This window comes from Talpa occidentalis, unplaced genomic scaffold (genome assembly GCF_014898055.3).
Source record: "Talpa occidentalis isolate TD23 unplaced genomic scaffold, MPIMG_talOcc4v2.1 talOcc4.7, whole genome shotgun sequence".
In the NCBI taxonomy this organism is placed as follows: Eukaryota; Metazoa; Chordata; class Mammalia; order Eulipotyphla; family Talpidae; genus Talpa; species Talpa occidentalis.
In genome coordinates this window covers 93,588,361-93,605,043 of record NW_023605083.1, presented here as the reverse complement: position 1 = coordinate 93,605,043, position 16,683 = coordinate 93,588,361, and the positions used below count along the sequence as shown (strand labels likewise).

At 48.3% G+C, this 16,683-nt stretch overlaps 1 protein-coding gene and 1 pseudogene across 1 annotated transcript in view; both read left to right on the top strand.

The window, feature by feature from the left end:
* The window catches only part of GAS7 (growth arrest specific 7), a 217,413-nt gene that overhangs the window by 50,031 nt on the left and 150,699 nt on the right, over positions 1 to 16,683 (top strand). The window lies entirely within an intron of this gene.
* On the top strand, positions 10,898 to 11,780 carry LOC119231509 (cofilin-1-like; annotated as a pseudogene).

Genomic DNA, 16,683 nt, shown 5'->3' with positions numbered 1-16,683 from the left:
AAGCGACCCCACAAGCTCCTTCCCAAGAGCTGTTGTGTCCAGGCTATGTATTTATCATAGCGTTCCTGTTTTTACTACTTGTGTTATTTTGGTTTTCTGTATTGTTTGGTATGATTTGGCAGTTGTTTTGTTTGGGTCTGGGAATGATCAAAAATATATCCATATAAATTAATGGTAATTCTTTGTTTTTTGCCATTTTGGCTTATGAAAGGTTTTTATAGACATGCTCTGCTTTCAGATAGTGGTAGAAACCTGTACTATATGATTTGAAATTTTTTTTCTCCCATTCTGTGGGTTGTCTTTTCATTTTTTTACTGCTGTCCTTTGAAACATAAAAGTTTTAAATTTTGATGACGTCTACTTTATTTTTTCCTTTTATGCCTGTGCTTTTGTTAGCATACTTAAGGAACTATTGCCTCATCCAAGGTCATGAAGATTTTCATACGTGAAAATCTTCTAAGCGCTTTCTAGTTTTAGCTGTTACATTTAGAACTTTGACCTATTTGGAATTAATTTTTGTAAATGGTGTGAGAAGGAAGTCTAGTTTCTGTCTTTTGCATGTGAACATCTGTTATGTGTGGACATCTGTCTCCACTATTTGTTGAAAAGACTGTCATTTTCCCATTTTATGGGCTTGATGCTTTTGTGATCAAGGCTTCTTTTAACTCACTTACTCCAGTGGGTGAAGAAACACTTCTCCTATATGTCTGCTGACCCACGGGGAAAAACAAAACCAATCAAGATCATTTATATTAAAAGATGATTTCGTTTGGAATTTTAAACAAGAGTTCATTAAAAATTCTTACCGAAAATGAAAACAGTCAACAGATAATGCTATTGAATACATACAAACTCTTCTATTCTGGCCCAGTTAAGGGTGAGTGGGGTAGGAGGAGGGACTTGGCCTCAGCCTGCTCTGGAACTCCACAGTCTGTGGATTGAAAATCAGAGCTGATTCCCAGGCGGGGAGCCTGGCTGTGGGCCTGTGAGCATGGGGACCAAGGATCTGGTCCTCCCACCCTCCACTCCCCATAACAGCACCTCAGAACTCCTCTGCAGCAGGAGGTCAGTACAGGGACAGCTGGGCAGTGGGAGCAATGTCTGCGGTGCTCTCCACAAGTTGTTTCTTGGCCTTGATTTAGGAAGGGGATTAGGGAATTGTTTCCTCTCACGGCCTCCACCGCAGAATGGAATCCTGCAGCGATGTGGCCTCCCACGTGTGGGTTGGGTGGGGGGGCCCGGAACTGTGGGTGTGGGCCGGGAAGATGCATCACGGCCTCATGTGTGACTAGGGCTGAGCCTGGGCAGGGCCGTGTGCTGGGCTCCCAAGCCTGGCCCAGATCCATGGAAACTGGACCCATCAGATCCCCACCGGCACCACTGCTCCTGGGAGTCCACCCAAGCTGAACACCCCAGAGCAGAGGATTAGCTAAGCCCCAGATGTTTAGAAGCCTGAATCAGTGTTTGCGTGCACTCTATCGAGAGCTTATGTGACCCCAGAGGTGGTCTTGGAATCAGCTCAGATCTTTGTGTGGTTCTGGTGTCTTAATCAGCATTCCAGGGAGAGGCTTGGGGTCCCACGAATTACTCAGAGCTTTTTGCTCTGGTTCAAACTCAGCCTGGTTAGAATTTGTCCAGTCTTGGGGACTTGGCGGGACAGAGATGGGACATCACATCTTGGAGAGGGATCTCATCAGAGTTCTGGACGTGGGAGAATTCTCTGCCAAAGTCCAGCTTCCCCCTGCCTATTGTCTATAAAAGCCACACTCTCAAGTAAGAGCTATGTTCTCTAGCCCTGGGTCTGTCCGGCTGTGAGGACCCAGTTGAAATGCTTTCAGGGGCTGTGGGAAGGAGGAAGGCTCTGGAGCAAGACAAAGTGAGCATCCCAGGCAGTACCTCAAGCGGGTTTTCTCCAGCCCGCAGAGCCAATTAGCAGAGGCCCAGCCCCTAGCCTGCTGGCCCCCACCTGGCCATCTGGACACTGCAGATGGAGAGGGGCCTGTAGTGATCCCTGGAAACCCCAATGTGAGCTGAAGTGGGGTCCGGCCGCTGCTTTTTCCCAGGGCTTCACCAGCCATGGCTTATTGCTTATTAACTAACCCCGCATTCAGCGTGAAGCTGATACAGCCACGAAATATTGAATCAATTCCAGTCGGGCACAGGTTCAGATGTCAGGAGTCCAGCAGATCACTAGGATCTGAGGGCTTGTGTGCCATCAGAAACAGGCAGCATCAGCCAATCCTGGGAGTGGCATGCCCAGCTGGACATCCAAAGTCTGCCCATTTTGTAATGTTGGTAATTGACTTAAATTAAAAACAACAGCAAATGATTCAGTGTGCTGGCTAAAACCTATCGATGGCCTCGGTCCAGCCCTCAACTTGCAGCTCTCTCCCAGGATAGGAAGTTGGGCCCTAGGGACAGGTGGTGACTTGCCCCTGGTGTCCAGTCCAATAATCAACTTGCATCACACCCAGGGCTCTAGCGGGGTGTCGGGTCGACAGTCCCACTACTTTCCAGTCAAGGAAGCCCAGGCCCACAGGTTTGGATAGATGATAACCCAGTTCAGTAAAGGGCATAACTAAGATTCGAAACCAAAACTGGCTGGCACTATCCTCCCTGTTGTCACTGGGATGAGAATCAGGTGTGCTCGGTTCTGCTGCATATTCTCTTCCCACCCCTCCTCACTGGGCGTGGCTCCTAACCCTCAAAAGAGGATTATTGGTTGCCATTGAGCAGCTGCCCCAAATTCTGTGGACTTTTCAAACACAGGAGGAGATTATGTACATGTGTGTGCGCATTGGCAAGTGCACACAGCCTTGTGAATTCCCTCTCTGTCTTCTCCGCCACGCCCATTTGTTATTCACAGGTTTCCTCCCTGAGAACTCCTGGAAGGAAGTTCTCTCTCTCCCTCCAGCTTCCTAGTTGGAGCACACACTTTTCCCTGCTTGTCTGAGAAGCAGGCTCCCCTTTGCAAGAAAGGTCCATTTAACATGCTCCTTCCCTGAAGCACTGGTTCCACCACTGCCTATGAGCTGGTGCCCCAGGAACCCAAGGGTATCAGCAAGTTCATCATCCCCTGTAGGTCCCCTATGGATTGGGGGGCGCTTCAAGATGGTGAGCCAGGTGGCTCAAGTTCAGGTAATAGGCCGGCAGCATCCACAGCAGTCAGGCCGTGTTCCCGCATGGACACTACCTTGTCAGGTGGTGTCTATATGCTGAACTATATGCTGTAGTTCATCCAAACCATGAACTAATAGCCAGCACTAAAAGTAATGCTCTAGATACATTTACTCACGTAGACAGATATTCAACAAATATTAACTTTCCAGAAAAAAGCAGGTTATACAACTGCATGTGTAATATTACTAGGATGGTGTAGGGAGGGGGCAGGGAGATGGTTCTTTCTTTCTCTCAAGATGAGGCCATGATAGCCTCCATGATAGCAGCTGCATTAGGCGTTTGGGTATGTGTGAGGGTGGAGGGCAGTAGGGGGGAATTGTTAACAAATAAAGCAGGGTGGAGGGTCTTCTGAAAGATTTATGAGCTAAATATTTGTTGGATGTTTTCATAGTCCTTTTAGGCTGACCCAGAGGACAGCTAAACAGGACTTAGCGTAAATGCTCCAGCGGCCCCCACCCTCAGTGAGCCCTCTGGCCCTTGGCCCCACTCCCAGACTCCCTGACCCCATCCCCACCCCACCCATTGCCTTGTCACCTTTTCCTCCCCATTCATCTTGAGAAAGAAAGAACCATCTCCCCGCTCCCTCCTTACACCATCCTAGTCATATTACACATGCAGTTGTATAACCTGCTTTTTCCTTGAAAGTTAATATTTGTTGAATATCTGTCTACATGAGTAAATGTATCTAGAGCATTACTTTTAGTGCCGGCTATTAGTTCATGGTTTGGATGAAGTACAACATGTAGTTCATATCTGCATCTCCACTTGCTGGGGTTCTAGTTACCCATGATCTGAAAATAGCACACGAAATAAGATATTTTGAGAGAAGATATTCACAACTTTTATTAAAGTATATAGTTATAATTTTCTATTGGTTATTGTTCATCTCTCACTGTCCCTAATTTACAGATTAAACTTTATTATAGGTAGATTTATATAGGAGAAAGTACAGTGTATGTGAGGGTTCAGTACTGTCCAGTTTCTGGCATTCACTGAGCATCTTGGCAGGTACCCCCAAGAATGAGAGGGGAACTCCTGTATTTATTATTTCCAATCCCCTAGTGGACACTGAGGTTACTTCCTTATTTTCCGCTGCTGTTATTAAAATCACTGAAACTGATAGTCCCCGTGAGACTCTCTCTTCATGCTGAGATAATTCCCTGGAAAGGAGAGGCTGCTGTGGTTAATAAGCCTTTATGTGGCCATGCTGACACATGCTGTCATACTGCTCTGTGGAAAAGCTGTACTGAGATGCAGCCCTTAAGAATGCCTGATGCCCATTTGCTGACCAAGACTGGGATAAGCATTTTAAAATTTTCCATAAGAGAGAAAAATGTGAGGGGCCTCCCTTGTGGCGCAAGGGGTTAAGACGCAACCTATGAAGCTATCCGCAGCCACTGCAGCACAAGTTCGATCCCCGGCCAGGGAGGTGACCCATATGGTGCAGCAGACCTCTCCTGTCTCACCCTCTGCTCCCCTCGTAATGTATTTCAGCCAATCTGCCTGTTCTGTCCCCACTCTGTCTCTGGTGAGTCCTCTCACCCCCCACACCTCTGGACTGTACCCAGTTCTTGCATAAATAAATAAATCTTTTTTAAAAAGAGAGAAATGTGAAAGGACAGCTGGTGGCAACATATTCCACCAATGCCCATATGTGTCACCCTGCCCAAGACACCCTTCTCTCTCCTCCCTGTCTGGCTTCTACCTACCCTTCAAGACCCAGTTAGCCCCTGCCACTTCCAAGAAGGGGGTCATATAATGGAAGGAATGCTGGACTTCAAGGCCTAGTCCAAATCTTGGCTCTGTTACTTAACAACCTCATGAAAATCTCTTATCTTCTTGGTGACTCTGTTTTCTGAGCTTTAAAATGGGAACACTAGTACTTGGTTCCAGAACGATATACTTGGCTCATTGTGGGGAATGAGTAAATATTTTAAGGCCTCCCCCAATTACTCTAACTTGTCTTTTAACTTCTCTTGCATCTCCTTGGACCCCGGCATCTCACTGTAACCTTCATTTGTCTCTCAATCCACCCACGGTACTTGCAGACTTGCAGACTTAATGATGAGTGATTTGAATCTTTGAGCACATAGCTGCAGCCCCAGCTCTGTCCTCAGATGTCTGCAAGTGTTAGGTGTGTGAAGGTCAGCACCCATGTGACTCTCCTGTCTGATAAGATTGCTCAGTGGATCTGTTGCCACCATAAATGGTGCTGGGGGAGGTAGGTTTGAGGCTGCCCCTATCTGTCAGAAGGGCGTGTATGGGGCACATAGGTATCTGGGCCCTGACCTTTGGCATTTGTTTCTAGGACCTGTTCTGTGGGTCTTAATTTAGGATCTGTGTGTGCGAGTTTGCATCCTACAGTGCAGGCCTCATTGCATCCTACAATGTGAATGAGGTCTGCTCTGGAATCCTCATTCCGTTGTCCACTTTCGGCCTGACCTTTCCTTGTTGGAGGCTGTGCAAGGCCCCACCACGAGGGGCTGGTCAGAGCTGGGAGCCGTGTGGGGAGCCCTTGTGGGTACAGTGAAGGCTCTGTTTCCTCCTCCACCTTGCCAGGAGCCCCCATTCACTGCAAGGAGAGTCACGCATTCCCCCTTGAGATAAGAATAGAGCCCGACTGTGCCCCAGGACAGAGTCCAGCTTCTTCGGCAGACCCTCCGAGGCCTGGCAAGGGCTCCCAGATGGTACTGGCATGAGTGGGCCCTGGCCGCCTGCCCTGCTGGCCTCTTGTGCATTGTGTGGCAGGGACACTGGGTGCAGTGTGTGTGGGTGCCTGCTGAGGCCCCTGAAGACCACTGTCTCTAGGCTTTGCTCAGGATGGAGAGCTTGGCCTTGAATCAACTGCCCCAGGGCTCTGCTGCACCCCATCCCTTCCCTGGGACCTCAGACTCCACCCTCCCAGCCTTGAGTTCTCCCATGAGTGGTCACTCCTGTCTATTCCTGGAAATGTGGAAAAGAGCCCTGGGCAGGTGGGTGAGTCTCTAGGAGGGGGGCCTGTGACTGGATGTTGAAGGGTGTGCTTGGGGACCCTTGTGGCCTCTTTTTGCAAAGTTACAGGATAGGAAACAGGACCCAGGGGACCCACAGATGAGTGATGAATGGAGTGCTGGGCTTCCACCCTCAGCTCTGCCTGTGCCTGACTTGGGAGATGCAACAGCTGAGTGTCAGTTCAACAGCGGGACTGAACCAGATGCTGTTAACCAAGCACAGATGTGGAGTTCTTGAGATCTTACTGGGTGATTCCTAGACTCTTTCTAGACTTCATATTCAGAGGGTGGCTTATTGGACTGTGGTCCACGGACCAGCATCACCTGGAAATTACTGGACATGCACATTCGCGGTCCCACCCAGACCTGCTCAGTCACAAATGGGAGTGTATATATGCTCTTCAGGGGATTTTGATGGTCGCTGAAGCTTCAGGATCACTGCTCTAAACAGGATGCTTGAGGGCCTCCCTGGTGGCACAAGGGGTTAAGAGGCAACCTATGACACTATCCATATCCACTGCAGCATGAGTTCAATCCTCGGCCAGGGAGCTACCCACATGGTGCAGCAGACCTCTCCTGAATCGCCTGCTACTCCCCTCATTGGTGTATTTCAGTCCGTCTGCCTGTTCTGTTCCCCACTCTCTCTCTGGTGAATCCTGTCTCACACCCCCCACCACACACACACAAACACACCTCTGGCCTGCACCCCAGTTCTTGCATGCATAAATAAATAAATCTTTTAAAAAATAAAAAATAAACAGGATGCTTGACATCGGCTATCATTGCCTTCCTGGTACAAGAGCTGAATGTTAAGGGCATGGCAACATGGAAGGTGTCTGTTCCTTGTAAAGGTATTCAAATAAAAAGATATAAAAATATTTGTTTGAACATGCAGTCTCCCATTCAGTGTTAAAAGAGATAAAGATCTTCATCCTGCACATTTTCACATATTTCAGTTAATTCTACAATCACATGAGGTCATGCTTTGGGTTTGGGGGTGAAAAATGAAGGCTTTTGCTGGTAAGTTCGCTCACACTGTGGAGATATGAACAGCAGATGTAGTTTCCCACCATGAGCACAAGTGTCTTTCTCCCAAATTTGCAATCAGCGATAAGGTCAATGGTAAAAGTGAGGGATTTTTGGTGACCAAACCCCAGCTGGCTCCTTGCCTGGTCTGAGGAAATGAGTATGCTTTTGAGTACAGGTATCCCTGTACTCTTGGAAAGTTGGCATTATGCCACTTTGCATTTATGAAAGACCTAGATTTGTATCTACTTGCACTAGCTGAAAGAAATTCAAAGGGGAATTTTGCTTTTATGACAAAGGGTGAAAATTGAAAATAGTGTTCCAGAGTTGGGTTTGCAGCAGCTATTTCTAGAGTCTGGGTGCCCTGAGCAGCAAGAGTGGCCTCAACAAGTCCTCCCCCAGCAACTACTTTTTACAGGAGGTATACTTACTTATCATCTCCTTCCCGCTTTTATGACATTTGCTTCCTGCTTTTACTACATGTGAGTATTATTTAAGTTTTGCTAAGGTTTTTGGTATGATCTGGTAGATTGTTTTCTGGGTCTGGGAAAATACAAAACAGTTTCCATGTAAATTATTGCTTTATCTTACTAGCTTACAAGAGGTTTCATAGGATGAGCTACTTTCAGATAGTGGGGGACACCTGTGTTCCTCTTCTCATACAAATCTATAAGTATTACCAAGTCCATTTTACATATGTGGAAACTGAGTGACTGCAAACATTAAATACTTTCTTCTATGTCACCCAGACAGTGATATGGTTTGTACCCAGGTCTTCTCTGTCCAGAGCCCGTGATCTGAGCACTGTGTAATATTTCTGTACCTCAATCCACAGAGAGCAGCCCCACAGCTCTGTCACTGCCCCCAACCTAAACATATCTGCACACTCCATTTGGTTCCCTTGTTTGAGGGTCCAGCACTTGGCAGTTGTAAGCACAGAATAAGGTAAGAAAATGGGGAGAGCTTAGGAATAGACATCCACAGCTGACCTTTACTACATGGCTGCGTCTTCCACTCCCAACTGCCTGTGTGTGAAGCTGTTGAGGTGTGCAGGGCACGGGAAGCTCTGCTGATAATTATGTTGTGCTCTTGGGAATAGATTTCTACTCATGGTTTTAAGAATGAGTCCTGATCTAGTTGAGTCATTTGGAAGCAACTCAGTAGAGGGATGGGAAAGAAAAGCAATGGTCCTCATCTTCTGGAGTCCCCACATCTTTGGGGGGAGCTGAAACCAGAAGAAATTATGGCAGGGAGGTGGGGAGAGGGGCTGAGGACAGGACCCAGTGGCTTTTCCTTCCACCTGGTGGCTGTCTTTAAGTAGGAATAGTACTGGTCCAGCTGGCTCACAGCAAGATGTGGGGTGGATAGTGATGGAGGTTCCAGAGGCCAGGACACTGTCAGAGGTGAGCACCAAAGGTCAGCCTTGGCTTTTGTTCAAACAGGAAAAGCCCAATGGTAGTTAGTGCTTCTGATAAGAGAGTTCCTAGATGTGGTCAGAGGCATGAAGTACCTAACAGATTTGGCCTCTGGAGAAGCCTAGATGTGACATCCTCCCTGCTCACCCTGTGCCCATAGGCTGTATGGCTCCCTGGGAGTGAGAACAGCCAGAGAAAAAGGTCAAAGCCTGCCTACAGGAATACTCAGATCAGAAGAGCTGACAACATGAAGGCCCATCCCCATCAGTATTGGGGTTGGTGCTTCAAGAAGAGATATTTGGTCTGATGCAGGGAATGAACAAACTGGTTGAGAAGGCCCTTAAACCAGTAGTTGCTTCAGAGGCAACAGGTGAGCTGTAAGGACATTCTGTGGGCAGCTTCCAGAGAAGCTACTGAAGTGTGGTTTCGGGTTACTGAGAAGAGAGCAGTTTAAACTAAGTCAGGTCATGGTGGTATTGGGGGAAAGGAGGTGAGAAAGAGAGAGGAGGGAACCAAGAAGCAGACACTGGGGTGGGGGTGGACGCTCCTCAGCTCTTTGTATTTATTTTTTTTTAAGATTGATTTATTTATGCATACAAGAGCTGGGGTACAGGCCAGAGATATGGGGCATGAGAGGATTCATCAGAGACAGTGGGGAACAAACAGAACAGGCAGATTGACTGAAAAACACTGCTGAGGGGAGCAGTGGGTGAGTCAGGAGAGGTCTGCTGCACCATGTGGGTAGCTCCCTGGCTGGGGATCTAACTGATGCTGCAGTGGCTGCAATAGCTTCACAGGTTGCATCTCAACCCTTTGCACCACCAGGGAGGCCTCCACAGCTCTTTGTCCCAGTAGGTTTCATGTTTCACTGTGACTGACACCCTCACAAGAATCCTACGACACTGTCCATTCATGGCACTTCCAGAATTATCTTAACTTCTATTTCCCCAAATAAAATGTAAACTTCAAGAGAGGAAAGAGGGCACTTCTATGGTGAGAACTCAGTTAACTGATGAATGAATGGAGGAAGGAAGGAAGTGGGCAGAAGAGCTAGAAAGATCTTCAACTACAACTTGAAGTAATTGTAGCATCTTGAACTATTTAAGATTGTCATCTGCCCCCTAGTCTATCCTGAATTCCTGATTCCCTTCACCTTGCTCTATTTTCTTTCTTCCACCACCTTCTAATACTCACCATAGTATACTTATTTATTGTTTTTATTACCTACTTCCCCCTGTCTCCTTGCCCCACACTGGAATGAGTGCTCCATGAAGGCAGAGGTTTTTTTCTTCCCCTTCTGGTTTGTTCACTGACATTCCCAAAATGTCCAGAAACAGTGCCTCACACTTGATGGGTTCTCACTAAATATTTGTCAAGTTCTGGGAGGCCCAGAACTTGTGCCAGCTGCCCCTGGAAATCACCTTGCACTAAACATCTCTATTTGTACCCGTGGCGTGTTGTGCTAGTGTCCAGTGGAGGGGAAGACTTGTGTCCCCTGGGAGGTGACCACACAGTCTGGCCATCTGCCCTGCTGATACTATAGGACAGCTCAGAGAGCCAAGGGCTTTCCTGAATCCATCCTCAGGGCAGCGAGGGTCCCAGGGACAGTGTGGCGAACTGATCAGGTGGTGTGTGAGCTGTTGGCAGCTGTGGATTTTGGAGCCCGTGGTAGGACTACATTCCTGAATCCCGCCCTGCTCCCCTCCCTTCTTCACTCAGTTCCCACCCTGTGGCTGTGTAAGTGGAAAAATGCCTAGTTGTGCAATTGAGGGCTAAAGCAAAATCCATGTTTACTCAGCCTCCGTTGCCTTGTCTTGCAAGTAGTGCCTTACTCACAAACTTAATCTGGGGTAGACATAGCCAGCTCCACACCCCAGGCCATGGTAAGGCCCAGGCGCTTCCCGCTGCCCACAGGGTAAAGTCCAGATCCAAATCCTGAGCTCCAGCCAGGCCCCAGCATAAACCTCTGCACCTGTGGGAGTGTTCAGCATCAGGTCAGCGAGTCCATTTCCAGTCTTTAATCACATTGTGCTCTTGACCCGTGGACTCATACATCCAATTCCTTACATGACATCTTCATTCAGCCTGTCCAAAACATCATTTCTGGCTTTCCTGCCAGATCTGGGCCACCTGCAGACTTTCCTGGCTCAATAATAGGCAAGTCCATCCTCCAGCTGCCTGGGTCAAAACCTCAGAAGCCTTGACTCCTCTTTTTCTTTATCATCCCTGGTTCAGTTTGTCAGATAAGCATGTTGGCTTCTTTTCCCAAGTAGATTTTTTAAAAATCTGATCATCTTCACCCAGCCCACTGCTGGCACCTTGGTCCCAGCCATAGCCTCACACTTTTGCATGCCCCTCCCAATCACTCTTCTTAAAGTCAGTTTTTCAGATTCCAGCAGCAGCTGCAGTGGCTCTCGTCTTTTCTGGCTCCCCTAGTTAGCTACTTGTAACTTCCAGAAACATGGCTTTCGGTGTGGCTGTCACTGATGACGGCACCAAAGTGTTCAATGACCATGAAGGTGCCTGGCATCCACATCAGAGCAGGTGAAGAAGTACAAGAAGGCATTGCTCTTCTGCCTGAGCGAGGACAGGAACATCACCATGGAAGAGGGCAAGTGAACCTGGTAGGTGGGCCAGACCGTAGACGACCCCTCCACCATCTTTGTCAGGATGCTGCCAGACAAGGACTGCCATGCCTCCCCTCTGTGACACAACCTAGGAGACCAAGGAGAGCACTGAGGAGGATCTGGTGTTTATCTCTTGGGCCCCTGAATGTGGCCAACTCCAAGGATGCTATCAAGAAGGAGCTGACTGGGATCAAGCATGAATTATAAGCAAACTACTATGAGTAGGTCAAGGACTGCTGTACCCTGGCAGAGAAGCTGGGGGCAGTGCCTTCATGTAATTGGAGGTCCCTCTCTAGCCCTCTGCCTGGAGCCTCAGGCAGCCCCAGATCTGCCCAGAGGATGGGAGGCATGGGGTGGTACATGTGTTGCATGGTGGCCCCTTTCTGGGCTAAGGAAATCCCAGCAGGGGGAAGGCAGTGTTTTCATCCATTTTCCAAGTAGCCAGTCCTCCCTGACCCTTCCTTGGACCTTCCTTGTCCCTTCATCCCTGACAGTCTGACCTTCCCAAACTGCTTTTAATCTTCTCATTCCTCTTAGGTTGAATCAAAGGGCATCCCAGTTGGGGGAAGGGGCCTCTCTTTTTTAAATGACACCCCAACATCCCTCCTGTTCTTCCCATGCCCATACTGCCAACTTCTAGCTGCAGTAGTGACTGCACTTGTCTGTTTACTTCTCTGTGTAAATGGAATGTTGCAGAGATGATCCCTCCACAAGCTGCCTGGGTCCCTTCCCCTTCACCCTAAGTCAGGGCTGCTCATGAAATCAAGAACAATGAAAAATATTGACAAGCACATGCAACAACAACTAAAGTCTGTTGTAAGACTGCTGATGGGATTAAGAAATTGTGGTATTTATATGCAATGGAATACTATTTAGCTCTGAAAAAAAGATGAAATCCAGAACTGGAGGGTATTATTCTAGATGAAGTAAGTCAGAAGGAAAAAGGGGAGTGCAGAACTGAGGCTGCTAGAGAGGGAGGCAGAGTTGGAAACAAAAGTGGGGAGCCCAATAGCCTATGAAGGAGGACTATGGGTGCTTTGGTGGTGAGTGTTGTGTGGTGACATACACTGAGGAGGTGTGAACCTAGTCCCCTAAATCATTTGCAGGGTTGTAAAGCTATGTTACCTCAATTAAAAAAAGTTACCCCCCAAAAGTTTATTCTTTTAAGTAATAAGCCTGATCCTATTGCACTTCTCAGCACATTCCAGTGGACCCCCATGATGTTACATTCAAACCTGAAGGAGCCCTGATAGTGGCTGGCAAGGTGCCACTGCCCTGACCTTGGGGTCTGCTCCTCCTGGCTCACCTTCCTCATTCCTCTCCTGCAACACTGCCTCCTCCTGCTGGTCCTTCAGCCAGCCCAGGCACACTTTCTTCAAGGCTTTGCAGTCCCTTTGATCCACTCCCTGAGGTGATCTGGTAATGGTCTTCCAAGGATGTCCATGTCTAATTCCAGAAGACTCTGAATGTTATCTTACAAGGCAAATGGGACTTTGCAGATGTGACCAAGTTAAGGATCTTACAAGAAGGAGGACTAAGAGGAGAAGGAGGTGGAGATAATGATCTTGGTTTATATGGGCGGGGCTAGTGTAATGACAAGGAGGCTTTTAAGAGGCAATAATGAGGACAAGGTCAGGAGTAGCAGGAAGTTTAGTGATTTGAGGGAGGGGCTGTTATCCAAGGAATGTGGGCAGTCTTCAGAAGCTGGAAAAGTCAAGAAATCTGACCCTCTTTTAGGGCTTCCAGAAGGAACCAGTTCTGCCAATACCTAAAATGTAGCCCCATGACCCATTTCAGACTCCTGACCTGCAGAACTATAAGAGAATACATTTGTGTTGTTTTAAGCCTCTCAATTTGTGGTAATTTGTGACTGCAGCCACCAAAACTAATCCACTGTTTTATCTCCTTTAAGTCTCTTGCTCATTCCACCATGCCATCCCTTTATCCTGCTCTGCTCTTTCTGTTTCACCATCACTCATCACCTTTCAACAAAACTGGATCACTTACCTGACTGTCAGGATTACTGTGGGCTGTGTGTCTTCTCTCATGAGAATGTAACCCCACTACAGCACAGATCTTTTTATTGTTGACTGTTGCTTCTTAGCATTTACAATTATGTCTGCTTATAAAGGGTATGCAATCACTGTTTGTTGAGTGATTGGTTCCTTGCCCTGGGATGCCCTCTCTACTCTGAACTCTCTGCCTCTTGCCTCTAAATTCATTTCAGTCTGCTTTTCCCAGACTTCTCCTGGGCAGATAATTCTTCTTGAGCATTTATGACCAATAGTGTCTGGCCACTTGTCCAGTTCCACTCTGCCCTGGGCATGGCCTCTTGGGTGCAGTTCTCTGGAGTGAATCCCACAGCAGCCCGGTACTCTTGGGGGGATCAGTTTTATTTTGTGTCTCTTACAGAGTGTTATCAGCACCTAAGGGACCAGTTGATCTCTAAATCTGATCTCTTATTTCATCTGTGTCAGATGAGAATGGTCTAGAGAGGTGAGGAGTCCTGCTCAAAGTTAGCACACTGTCAGAGTAACTTCTAGAGTCTCTGGGGCTCAAACCTCCTGGTGCTGCCAACCCCCCAATTGAATTATCTGTTGGGGGGCTCCTCCTCCTTGCTGCCACATCCACAGACAATATCCCTGGCTCATTGTAGGTGCCAAGAACTTATAGGTTGGGAGGAAATGGTGGGTGAGGTCAGGTCTTAAAGGAAAGTAGGATGATATCTCTAGGGGTCAAGGACAGGGTGGAGTGGGGAGCTGAGGAATTTACCCTGTAAATAGCAACTTCTGTGGAGAATGGAGTTTGGAAAAAGGAAAGGAAGAAAAGATATGAAATGACAATGGAGATGGGTAAGAAAGGGGAGCAAGAGTTGTGTGTTCAATGTGGGGACTAAGGGACCCCCCAAAAGTATGGATTGTAGCCAACAAAGGATAAGGGAGGCATCTCTCTAGAAGGCCAGAGGGTTGCTTCCCCAGGACACAGCTGCAGGCTGTAAAGGGTGACCAGTGCCTGTTCGGAAGAGTCTTTCCTGCTGTCTTCTCTGGGGAGGACACATTTTGAAGCACTTCCTGAGTTGAGAAGGGAAGGTGATATTTGCCCCCACACCCCACCACGCCAGGCTGCTGATGAAGTGTGGTTAGTTATGAACCTACAGCTGTGTTTGTGCACCCCCTGCGCCCCTCCCATCCACCCGCCAGTCCCACTGGGGGCTCCCCTCCCTGCTCCCTCCCTGGTTCTCCCCTCACTAGCTGGTGACTCATTCAGCTCTTGTGCAACAGCCCAGGCGCTTGCTCGCTGAGAAGAGCCGTTTTCCTCCATGCCATAGGCTCCCCTCCTGATTTATGTCTTTTCATTTGGGTTAATGCTTTCCACATTTAGGTCTGAAGATTAGTGTGTGGCTCATTGCTGCAACCACCAAAACCCCTGTGCCCAGCTTGGGTCTGTCAGAGAGAAGCCAGCCAGCCAGCCAGAGGAGCAGAGAGCAGCTTGGAGCTTCACCCCAGGGCCTGCCCTGCCTCCAGCTGGCCCACTTACCTCTGAGAGGGAGGCAGAGGTAGGAGGCGCAGCCCCCACTCCCTGCTGGCCTAGGACTCCTTGCCATGCCTGCTCCCATGAGGGATATCATCCTGGAGTGGTGTGAAGTGGTCACCCCACCGAGCCCATGACTTCCCACTGAAAAAGCCGAGTGTCGGGAAGTGAGAGGCACAAGTTGTAGGGTGTGGAAAAATGTTATCTCTGTGGCTTTAAAAGCTGTCACACAACACAGTGTGTGCATGTGTGTTTTTTTCTTTTTCTTCTTAGAACAATATTACCTTTGTTGCTATGGTGTTGTTGTGGGGGTGGCTAATTGGACACAGACCTGATACAGGCTGGTGTCTGGTGTCCATAGTGATTATCAGACAGCAGCCATGAGACTTGCTTAAGTTTTCTTCCTTCAAGTGAAGGGCTGGCAGGGCTGCATGCGCCTGCCCTAGTGGGACTACTGGTATGTGGAGGCACCCTGGTAGAAAATGAGACCCTGGACCCAGAAATTAGGTTGGGGGGACAATAGTCCCTGGCCATTTCCAAGGCTGGAGTGCAACCCAGATTTGCTAAGGATCTGGAGCCTCTCAGAGGCCCCAGACCAGAAGGGACACCCATAGCAGGAAAGGGAGACAAAGGCTCAGCGAAACCTCAGCGCACCTGGTACCCTAGCTCACTCACCTGGCCGCTGCCATCTTCCCTGTGATTCATGGAGAAGGGTGTGCTTCAAACTTTTTATTGAATGTCCATATCCCGAAGTACATCTTGATTTGTTCATTTCACCCTTATTGAGTAGGTAACAAGTAGATTAGGCCTGGTATTTGTCTGCTCTGTTTCCAGTGGGGGCTTATTTTCCGTCCATAGGCAACCTGGTGGTCCTGCACTACCAAGGTGCCATCATACTGATGCTGAAGCTCGTGCTGATACCCAGCGAGCCCAGCGCACGCAGCCCAGAACTCCTGGGCTCAAGCCACCCTCCAGTCTCAGCCTCTCAAGTAGCTGCAACTGCAGGCACGTGCCATCCTGCCTGGCCAAGTCTGATATTCAAAAGGCAGCAGGTCTCCTCCTCTGTCTCCTCTGTCTTTCTAGCCCTTCCACGGACACAGACAACTTACCAGTTTCTTGTGGGTGCAGAAGAAACTGTGCAAGTATAGACAGATACACGCATGCCTTTATTTTCCTTCATGCAAGGGTAGCTTCCTCTTCTGCTCGCTGTTCTTTTATTTATTTTTATTTATTTATTTATTTTTAAGATTTATTTTTTTATTTATACAAGCACTGGGTACAGTCAGAGCGCGGGAGGGTGAGAGAATTCACCAGAGCCAGAGCAGGGAGCAGAATAGGCAGAGGACCGAAGCACACTGCTGAGGGGAGCAGCGGGCGGCAGGAGGGGTCTGCGCGCCATGTGGGACCCTCCTCTGGTGGCCTGGGATCAAACCGGTGCTGCAGAGGCTGCGGGCAGCTTTGCAACCCAGCGCTCAACCGCTGCGCCACCAGGGAGGCCCTCGCTGTTCTTTTAAAAAGCATAATAGGAATATATCTAGGAGGTTGGTTGATAGAAAGAACTTCCTCATTCTTTTTAATGCCTTCCTGAACTAATCTCAGAGATAGGCATATAGGTTCCTTCTAATCTTTTTCTGCCATCTTCACCTGCTATGGATACCTGGTATGTCCATTACTCTGTGCATGGGTGGGTGTCTTTGGAAGAAAAATTCCCGCAGTTGGAAGGCTGGAGCAAAGAGTACAGGTGTTTGTAATTTTGATTGAGAGTTCCAGGTTGCTCCCAGTGAGGCAGTTCTAGGTTACCCTTTCAGCAATGTCTAGAAGTGCCCATTTCCCTAAGCCTTGCCAGTACAGTATGTTTACAAATTTTACAGATTTCTGCATGAAAGAGTTTTGCATCTTCACTTTCGGTTGATT